This window comes from Scyliorhinus torazame, chromosome 23 (assembly GCF_047496885.1).
Source record: "Scyliorhinus torazame isolate Kashiwa2021f chromosome 23, sScyTor2.1, whole genome shotgun sequence".
NCBI classification, from domain to species: domain Eukaryota; kingdom Metazoa; phylum Chordata; class Chondrichthyes; order Carcharhiniformes; family Scyliorhinidae; genus Scyliorhinus; species Scyliorhinus torazame.
This window is the reverse complement of record NC_092729.1, coordinates 86,204,565-86,214,010: the sequence shown is the minus strand read 5'-3', so window position 1 is coordinate 86,214,010 and position 9,446 is coordinate 86,204,565. Positions and strand designations below refer to the sequence as shown.

Sequence of the window (9,446 nt, the reverse complement as noted above, 5' to 3'; positions counted from 1 at the left end):
TCTTTAAATCTAATATCAGTCACACATTAATCTACAATATTGATAATATCTTTAAATCTAATATTAGTCACACATTAATCTACAATATTGATAATATCTTTAAACCTAATATCAGTCACACATTAATCTACAATATTGATAATATCTTTAAATCTAATATTAGTGACACATTAATCTACAATATTGATAATATCTTTAAATCTAATATCAGTCACACATTAATCTACAATATTGATAATATCTTTAAATCTAATATTAGTCACACATTAATCTACAATATTGATAATATCTTTAAATCTAATATCAGTCACACATTAATCTACAATATTGATAATATCTTTAAATCTAATATTAGTCACATTAATCTACAATATTGATTCTAATATCTTTAAATCTATTAGTCACACAATCTACAATATTTAATGCAATGTCATCGAATTTATGATATTTATTATAAAATCTTTAAATCTAATATTTGTCACGTGAATTTATAACATTAATCGATCAGATTTATGATATTTCCAATTCCGATGTGAGTTAATCATGGATCTCGGTGGTTAACATGGGAGTGAACGGGGAGCAATGGCGGCCCCGTCGCCCCACAGTGCATCGCGGCGCTGGGCAGGCCCCGCCGCGGCTGAGCGGGCGCGGTGGCCGTCGGGAACGCGGAGGAGCGCTGCCCCGGCTTTGTAGTGGGAAGGGGGAATGAAGTGGAGGACTCGGGGTGGGCCGCGGTGGCCGGCGGGAAGGCGGAGGACCCCTGGGGTGGGAGGGTGCTGGGCGCGCGCGGTGGCCGGCGGGAAGGCGGAGGGCGCGCGGTGGCCGGCGGGAAGGCGGAGGACCGCCCACCCGGCGGCGGGCGCGCTGGCCGGCGGGAAGGCGGAGGACCCCGGGCGGGGAGGGCGCTGGGCGCGCGCGGTGGCCGGCGGGAAGGCGGAGGTCCGCCCACCCCGGGCGGGCGCGCTGGCCGGCGGGAAGGCGGAGGACCAAGGAGAGCTGGACGCTGGCTGCATCAGAGGGGGGCGCCCGAGCAGAGCGGCGGCGAGCAGACCAGAACCTGGGGGGGGTCCTGAGGCCAATTCCGGGTCCCGGCCCAGGTGAGATGGGACAAATTGCAAACATTAAACCCCCTTCTTTGTGTTTTTTTTTTAATTGTTGCTGCAGTCCACCCGGGACAAAGGGGGAAATGGGGGCTGCATCTCTCTATCCCCTACCCCCTCCCCCCTCTGCCCCCCACCGCGCCCCCTCTCTTTGCATCTGGACAATTGCAGAAAAAGGCGTCCGCCGCACCCCGCCTTTTCTCCCAACCGCCTGTAGATTTTGCAAACTAAAAAATATGTCTGTGCACGCAGGTCTGGCCACCCCCCCCCCCCCCCTCAAAAAACACCATTCCTCTTCCTTTGCAAAGGACTTACAATGCCGGGTGCAATCTTGCATTGGGGGTTGGGGGGGGTGCAATCTTGCATTGGGGGTGTGGGGGGGAGCACTCTTGCATTGGGGGTTGGGGGGGGTGCAATCTTGCATTGGGGGATGTGGGGGGGTGCACTCTTGCATTGGGGGTGTGGGGGTGCACTCTTGCATTGGGGGATGTGGGGGGTGCACTCTTGCATTGGGGGATGTGGGGGGTGCACTCTTGCATTGGGGGTTGGGGGGGTGCACTCTTGCATCGGGGGATGTGGGGGGGGGTGCAGTCTTGCATTGGGGGTTGGGGGGGTGCAGTCTTGCATTGGGGGTTGGGGGGGTGCATTCTTGCATTGGGGGATGTGGGGGGTGCACTCTTGCATTGGGGGATGTGGGGGGGTGCACTCTTGCATTGGGGGATGTGGGGGGGTGCAGTCTTGCATTGGGGGATGTGGGGGGTGCAGTCTTGCATTGGGGGTTGGGGGGGTGCACTCTTGCATTGGGGGTTGGGGGGTGCAATCTTGCATTGTGGGTGTGGGGGGGTGCACTCTTGCATTGGGGGTCTGGGGGGGTGCACTCTTGCATTGGGGGGTGGGGGGGTGCACTCTTGCATTGGGGGATGTGGGGGGTGCACTCTTGCATTGGGGGATGTGGGGGGTGCACTCTTGCATTGGGGGATGTGGGGGGTTGCAGTCTTGCATTGGGGGTTGGGGGGGTGCAATCTTGCATTGGGGGATGTGGGGGGTGCACTCTTGCATTGGGGGTGTGGGGGGGTGCACTCTTGCATTGGGGGATGTGGGGGGGTGCAGTCTTGCATTGGGGGATGTGGGGGGTGCACTCTTACATTGGGGGATGTGGGGGGGGGTGCAGTCTTGCATTGGGGGTTGGGGGGATGCAATCTTGCATTGGGGATGTGGGGGGGTGCAGTCTTGCATTGGGGATGGGGGGGTGCAGCCTTGCATTGGGGGTTGTGGGGGGTGCAATCTTGCATTGGGCGGGTGCAGTCTTGCATTGGGGGATGTGGGGGGGGGGCCTTGAGTGGGACTATGGAAGGGGGGTTTAATCTGCATTGGGTGTGGGGGAGGGGGCGGGGGGGAGACCTCGATGGAGTGGGGTCCATTGAATAGAGACTATCAGGGGGGGAAATGTAATTCTGCATAGAGTGATGGAGGCGGTGAGGGATGGAGTTTGAGGTCCTGCTTTTTGTAAATGTGCCTACACAGAGAGAGAGAGAGAATGCACGAAAAATAACTTATCCATGTATGAAATTATCTAAGATCCTGCATGGGCGAGGGGAGTGATGTTTGGCTCAGTACAGAGCTTTTTATAAATGTCAGGCGAACAACTAATACATGTATGTGTATGGGTGTGACTGCCAGGCGGACTATCGATTACAAATACATATATATAATCGTGCATTGAGCTGCGATTGGGGAGCGTCAGTGTGTGGGGGGAACTATCAGGACATAGATAAGCTGCAGCGCTGGGCTGGGAGGTGGCAAATGCAGTTTAATGCAGAAAAGTGTGAGGTGATTCATTTTGGAAGGAATAACAGGAAGACAGAGTACTGGGCTAATGGTAAGATTCTTGGCAGTGTGGATGAGCAGAGAGATCTCGGTGTCCATGTACATAGATCCCTGAAAGTTGCCACCCAGGTTGAGAGAGTTGTTAAGAAGGCGTACGGTGTGTTAGCTTTTATTGGTAGAGGGATTGAGTTTCGGAGCCGTGAGGTCATGTTGCAGCTGTACAAAACTCTGGTGCGGCCGCATTTGGAGAATTGCGTGCAATTCTGGTCGCCGCATTATAGGAAGGATGTGGAAGCATTGGAAAGGGTGCAGAGGAGATTTACCAGAATGTTGCCTGGTATGGAGGGAAGATCTTCTGAGGGAAGGCTGAGGCTGTTTTCGTTCGAGAGAAGAAGGTTAAGAGGTGACTTAACTGAGGCATACAAGGTGATCAGAGGATTGGATAGGGTGGAGCCTTTTTCCTCGGATGGTGATGTCTAGCACGAGGGGACATAGCTTTAAATTGAGGGGAGATAGATGTGGGACAGATGTCAGAGGTAGGTTCTTTACTCAGAGAGTCGTAAGGGTGTGGAATGCCCTGCCTGCAACAGTAGTGGACTCGCCAACACTAAGGGCATTCAAATGGTCATTGGATAGACATATGGACGATAAGGGAATAGTGTAGATGGGCTTTAGAGTGCTTTCACAGGTCGGCGCAACATCGAGGGCCGAAGGGCCTGTACTGCGCTGTAATGTTCTATGTTCTAACCCTAACCCTAACCCTAAGGACATTCAAATGGTCATTGGATAGACATATGGACGATAAGGGAATAGTGTAGATGGGCTTTAGAGTGCTTTCACAGGTCGGCGCAACATTGAGGGCCGAAGGGCCTGTACTGCGCTGTGATGTTCTATGTTCTAACCCTAACCCTAAGGGCATTCAAATGGTCATTGGATAGACATATGGACAATAAGGGAATAGTGTAGATGGACTTTAGAATGGTTTCACAGGTCGGCGCAACATCGAGGGCCGAAGGGCCTGTACTGCACTGTAATGTTCTATGTTCTAACCCTAACCCTAACCCTAAGGGCATTCAAATGGTCATTGGATAGACATATGGACGATAAGGGAATAGTGTAGATGGGCTTTAGAGTGGTTTCACAGGTCGGCGCAACATCGAGGGCCGAAGGGCCTGTACTGCGCTGTAATGTTCTCTGTATTTGGGTGTGATTGTCGGGGGGAAAACTAATTTAGAAGTGTATAATTGTGCATCGGGGATAGTGAGATAATGTTCGTCATCCACACGCACGCCTCTATAATGGAAGGGGTTGAAATCGCGGCACTGATTTGCGGTTGACGTAATGTCCGACGGAGGGCCGTGCGATCTCGGGAAGGAGGTCGTCCTGACGTCTGATTAACCATCCTCCTCCTTTTCTCCACAGCCGCTTCGGAACGTTTTGCAAAGGGACCGCCAGGTTTGTGGACGTTACTTGGCGTTTGTACCCCTTCCCTAATTGCCCCCTCGAGGAGGTGGCGCTGTGCGAGCCACCATCTTGAATCCGCCGCGGTCCCCGTGCGGTGTACATCCACCCAGGGCGCTGTTCGAGAGGGAGCTCCCCGGTTCTGACACTCCGCGACAGTGAAGGAACGGCTGGTATAATTCCGAGTCGGCATGAGGAGGGGCTCGCAGGAGAGGGTGGCCATCGATTGCGCTATCAAGCGGCACTCACTCCACAGTGCCCTGCTCACGGGCGCTGAGTTTGGGTTCCGCCAGGGTCGCCCAGCTCCTCACCTCATTGCGACCTTGGTTCAACCAGGGACGAGAGGAGAGGCTCGAGGGACTGAATGGGCCTCCTCCTGTTCCTGTGTAACAGGCTCGAGCAGGGGGCTGAATGGGCCTCCTCCTGTTCCTGTGTAACAGGCTCGAGGAGGGACTGAATGGGCCTCCTCCTGTTCCTGTGTAACAGGCTCGAGGAGGGGGCTGAATGGGCCTCCTCCTGTTCCTGTGTAACAGGCTCGAGGAGGGGGCTGAATGGGCCTCCTCCTGTTCCTGTGCGACAGGCTCGGGGGGCTGAATGGGCCTCCTCCTGTTCCTGTGTAACAGGCTCGAGGAGGAGGCTGAATGGGCCTCCTCCTGTTCCTGTGTAAAGGCTCACGGAAAGGGCTGAATGAGCCTCCTCCTGTTCCTGTGTAACAGGCTACAGCAGGGGGCTGAATGGGCCTCCTCCCGTTCCTGTGTAACAGGCTCGAGCAGGGGGGCTGAATGGGCCTCCTCCTGTTCCTGTGTAACAGGCTCGAGGAGCTGAATGGGCCTCCTCCTGTTCCTGTGTAACGGGCTCGAGGAGCTGAATGGGCCTCCTCCTGTTCTTGGGTAACAGGCTCGAGCAGGGGGGCTGAATGGGCCTCCTCCTGTTCCTGTGTAACAGGCTCGAGCAGGGGGGCTGAATGGGCCTCCTCCTGTTCCTCTGTAACAGACTCGAGCAGGGGGTTGAATGGACCTCCTCCTGTTCCTGTGTAACAGGCTCGAGCAGGGGGGCTGAATGGGCTCCTCCTGTTCCTGTGTAACAGGCTCGAGGAGCTGAATGGGCCTCCTCCTGTTCCTGTGTAACAGGCTCGCGGAGGGGGCTGAATGGGCCTCCTCCTGTTCCTGTGTAACAGGCTCGAGCAGGGGGGCTGAATGGGCCTCCTCCTGTTCCTCTGTAACAGACTCGAGCAGGGGGTTGAATGGACCTCCTCCTGTTCCTGTGTAACAGGCTCGAGCAGGGGGGCTGAATGGGCCTCCTCCTGTTCCTGTGTAACAGGCTCGCGGAGGGGGCTGAATGGGCCTCCTCCTGTTCCTGTGTAACGGGCGCGAGCAGGGGGCTGAATGGGCCTCCTCCTGTTCCTGTGTAACAGGCTCGAGCAGGGGGCTGAATGGGCCTCCTCCTGTTCCTGTGTCACAGGCTCGATACCGAGAATCGATATAGGATTGGGAGGCAGAGAATCTCTGCGGGTAGAGTTGAGGAATCGCAACAGTAAAAACACCCTGATGGGAGTTATGTACAGGCCCCCTAGTCGTCAGGATGCGGGGCAGGAAATTAATCAGGAGGTAGGAAAGGCAATATTACAATAATCATGGGGGACTTTAATATGTACATGGACTGGGAAAACCAGGTAGGTCGTGGATAGCGTGAAAAGGAATTTGTGAAATCTCCAAGAGATTTTAATCGCAGCTTGTGACCGAGCCCACTAGGGAACAGGCAATTCTGGATTTGGTGATGTGTAATGAGGCAGACTTGATTCGGGAACTGAAGGTGAAAGAACGTTTAGGCAACAGTGACCATAATATGATCGAATTTACCCTGCAGTTTGAGAGGGAGACGCTGGAACCAGGTGGATGACATTATAATTAAGTAACGGTAACTACAAAGGCTTGAGGGAGGAGCTGGCCAGAGTTGATCGGGGAAGGAGCCTAGCAGGGAAGACAGTGGAACAGCAACGGCAGGGGTTTTGGGGGGGTTATTCGGGATGCACAACAGAAATTCATCCCAGGGAGGAGGACACGTGCTGAGGAGAGGGCAAGGCCGGGGCTGAGGAGGGAGGTCGAGGGCTGCATAAAAGCGAAAGGGAAAGCATACAAAGTGGCGAGGATTAGTGGGAAGCCAGAGAATTGGCAATCTTTAAAAGCGAGCGGGGGGTGGGGGGGGCAACTGAAAAAGCAATACGGGGGGTTTAATCGTGCCTGCCAAATCTGTCCCGGGTTCTTTGAGGAGATAACAAGGAAGGTAGACACAGGAGAACCAGTCGACGTGATCTATTTAGACTTCCAGAAGGCCTCTGACAAGGTCATGGGAGACTGTTTAAATAAGTTACCCTGGTGTTCAGGGTACGATCCTGGCAAGGAGAGAGGATTGGCTGACTGGCAGAGAGTGGGGGGTACAGGGGTCTTTCTCAGGGTGGCAGCCGGTGACTAGTGCTGCGCCTCGCCAGTCTGTGCTGGCACCACAACCTTTCACAAGATACACGAATGATCTGGAAGAAGGCACCCAAGGCACCGTCGGCAGGTTCGCAGACGACGCAAAGACCCGGAGAGGGGCAGGTGGTATCGAGGAAGCCAGCGGGCTCAGGCAGGCTAGGAGACTGGGCAAAGAAGCGGCAGGTGAAATACAATGTGGTGTTTCCACTTGTAGGAAAAACTAGAAGCAGAGGGGACGCAATCTCAGACTGAAGGGTCCTTTAAAACAGAGAAGAGGAGGAATTTCTTCAGCCAGAGGGAGGTGAATCTGTGGAACTCTTTGCCGCAGAAGGCTGTGGAGGCCAAATCTTTAGGACAGAGATAGATACGTTCCTGGGTAACTGGCTCGAGGAGGGGCTGAATGGGCCTCCTCCTCTTCCTGTGTAACAGGCTCGAGGAGGGGGCTGAATGGGCCTCCTCCTGTTCCTGTGTAACAGGCTCGAGCAGGGGGCTGAATGGACCTCCTCCTGTTCCTGTGTAACGGGCTCGAGGAGGGGGCTGAATGGGCCTCCTCCTGTTCCTGTGTAACGGGCTCGAGGAGGGGGCTGAATGGGCCTCCTCCTGTTCCTGTGTAACAGGCTCGAGGAGGGGGCTGAATGGGCCTCCTCCTGTTCCTGTGTAACAGGCTCGAGCAGGGGGCTGAATGGGCCTCCTCCTGTTCCTGTGTAACAGGCTCGAGGAGGGGGCTGAATGGGCCTCCTCCTGTTCCTGTGTAACAGGCTCGAGCAGGGGGCTGAATGGGCCTCCTCCTGTTCCTGTGTAACAGGCTCGAGCAGGGGGCTGAATGGGCCTCCTCCTGTTCCTGTGTAACAGGCTCGAGGGGCTGAATGGGCCTCCTCCTGTTCCTGTGTCACAGGCTCGAGGGGCTGAATGGGCCTCCTCCTGTTCCTGTGTAACAGGCTCGAGGAGGGGGCTGAATGGGCCTCCTCCTGTTCCTGTGTAACAGGCTCGAGGAGGGGTTGGGGCCTCGCGGGAGGGGTGGGGGGGGGCGGCGGGAGGGGGGGGGAGGGGGGGGTGCAGATGTCGCTCGAGATCCTAACCGTGTTCCTTGTCTCTCCCGGCCACAGGGCTCGTGCTGAGCGACGGCGGCCAGCCGAACATGGAGGATCCCGTCGACCGCGAGGACGCGGCGCGCGCCGGAGCGGGCGGCGCCAAGGGCCGGCGGCGGCGTGCCGTCTCCCCGCCGCCCACCGGGGGGCGCCGCCCCTGCGCCAAGGGCCGGCGGGCAGGGGCCGGCGAGGGGCGGGCGGCGCTCCGCTGCCCCGACTGCGGCAAGACCTTCGCCCGGCCCGGCGCCCTGGCCGCCCACCGCCGCGCCCACCCCGCCGCGCCGCCCCTGAGCTGCGCCGACTGCGGGGAAAGCTTCGGCACCCCGGGCCGCCTGACTGCCCACCGGCGCTCGCACGCGGGCGGGGGGGCGCCCGGCGCCAGGCCGCAACGCTGCCCGCTCTGCCAGAAGGACTTCGCTGACTCGGCCCGGCTGGCCGCCCACCGCCGGGCCCACGCCGGGGAGCGCCCGTACCGCTGCAGCGTCTGCCGCCGGGGCTTCATGGGGATGGCCGAGCTCCTGCACCACGAGAGGGGCCACACGGGGCAGAAGCCCTACTCCTGCATCCACTGCGGCAAGAACTTTGCCAGGGTGAACGGCTTGAGGCTCCACGCCCGGCTACACCGGGCCTGAGGGGGCGGGGGGGGGGCGGGGGCGCTGGACTCGCCTCGGGCTTCATTGACGACCGGGCCTGAGGGGGGGGGGGGGGGGGGGGGGGCGCTGAACCCGCCTCGGGCTTCATTGACGACCGGGCCTGAGGGGGGGGGGGGGGGGGGGCCGCTGAACTCGCCTCGGGCTTCATTCACGACCGGCTCCCAACCCCCAGTCCACCCCAAATCATTTTAAGCACTTGGGGTCTGATTCCCTCTCTCCGGCTCTCTCTCTCTCCCTCCGGCTCTCTCTCTCTCTTTCCCTCTGGCTCTCTCTCTCTCTCCCTCTGGCTCTCTCTCTCTCCCTCTGGCTCTCTCTCTCTCCCTCTGGCTCTCTCTCTCTCCCTCTGGCTCTCTCTCTCTCCCTCTGGCTCTCTCTCTCCCGCTGTCGCGCTCTCTCTCTCTCTCCCTCTGGCTCTCTCTCTCTCTCTCTCTCCCTCCGGCTCTCTCTCTCTCTTTCCCTCTGGCTCTCTCTCTCTCTCCCTCTGGCTCTCTCTCTCTCCCTCTGGCTCTCTCTCTCTCCCTCTGGCTCTCTCTCTCTCCCTCTGGCTCTCTCTCTCCCGCTGTCGCGCTCTCTCTGTCGCTCTCTCTCTCTCTCCCTCTGGCTCTCTCTCTCTCTCTCTCTCCCTCTGGCTCTCTGTCTCTCCCTCTGGCTCTCTCTCTCTCCCGCTGTTGCGCTCTCTCTCTGTTGCGCTCTCTCTCTGTCGTGCTCTTTCTTTCCCTCAGTCACGCTCTCTCTCTCTCGCGCTCTCTCTCTCGCGCTCTCTCTCTCGCGCTCTCTCTCTCGCGCTCTCTCTCTCGCGCTCTCTCTCTCGCGCTCTCTCTCTCGCGCTCTCTCTCGCGCTCT

At 57.2% G+C, this 9,446-nt stretch overlaps 1 long non-coding RNA gene across 1 annotated transcript; it reads left to right on the top strand.

The window, feature by feature from the left end:
• The first annotated feature begins 923 nt into the window (after positions 1–923).
• LOC140399656 (uncharacterized) lies at positions 924–8,621 on the top strand. The gene is made up of 3 exons (XR_011937781.1): positions 924–1,097; positions 4,350–4,382; positions 7,969–8,621. It is a non-coding gene; the product is annotated as an uncharacterized lncRNA (long non-coding RNA).
• The last annotated feature ends 825 nt before the right edge of the window (positions 8,622–9,446 follow it).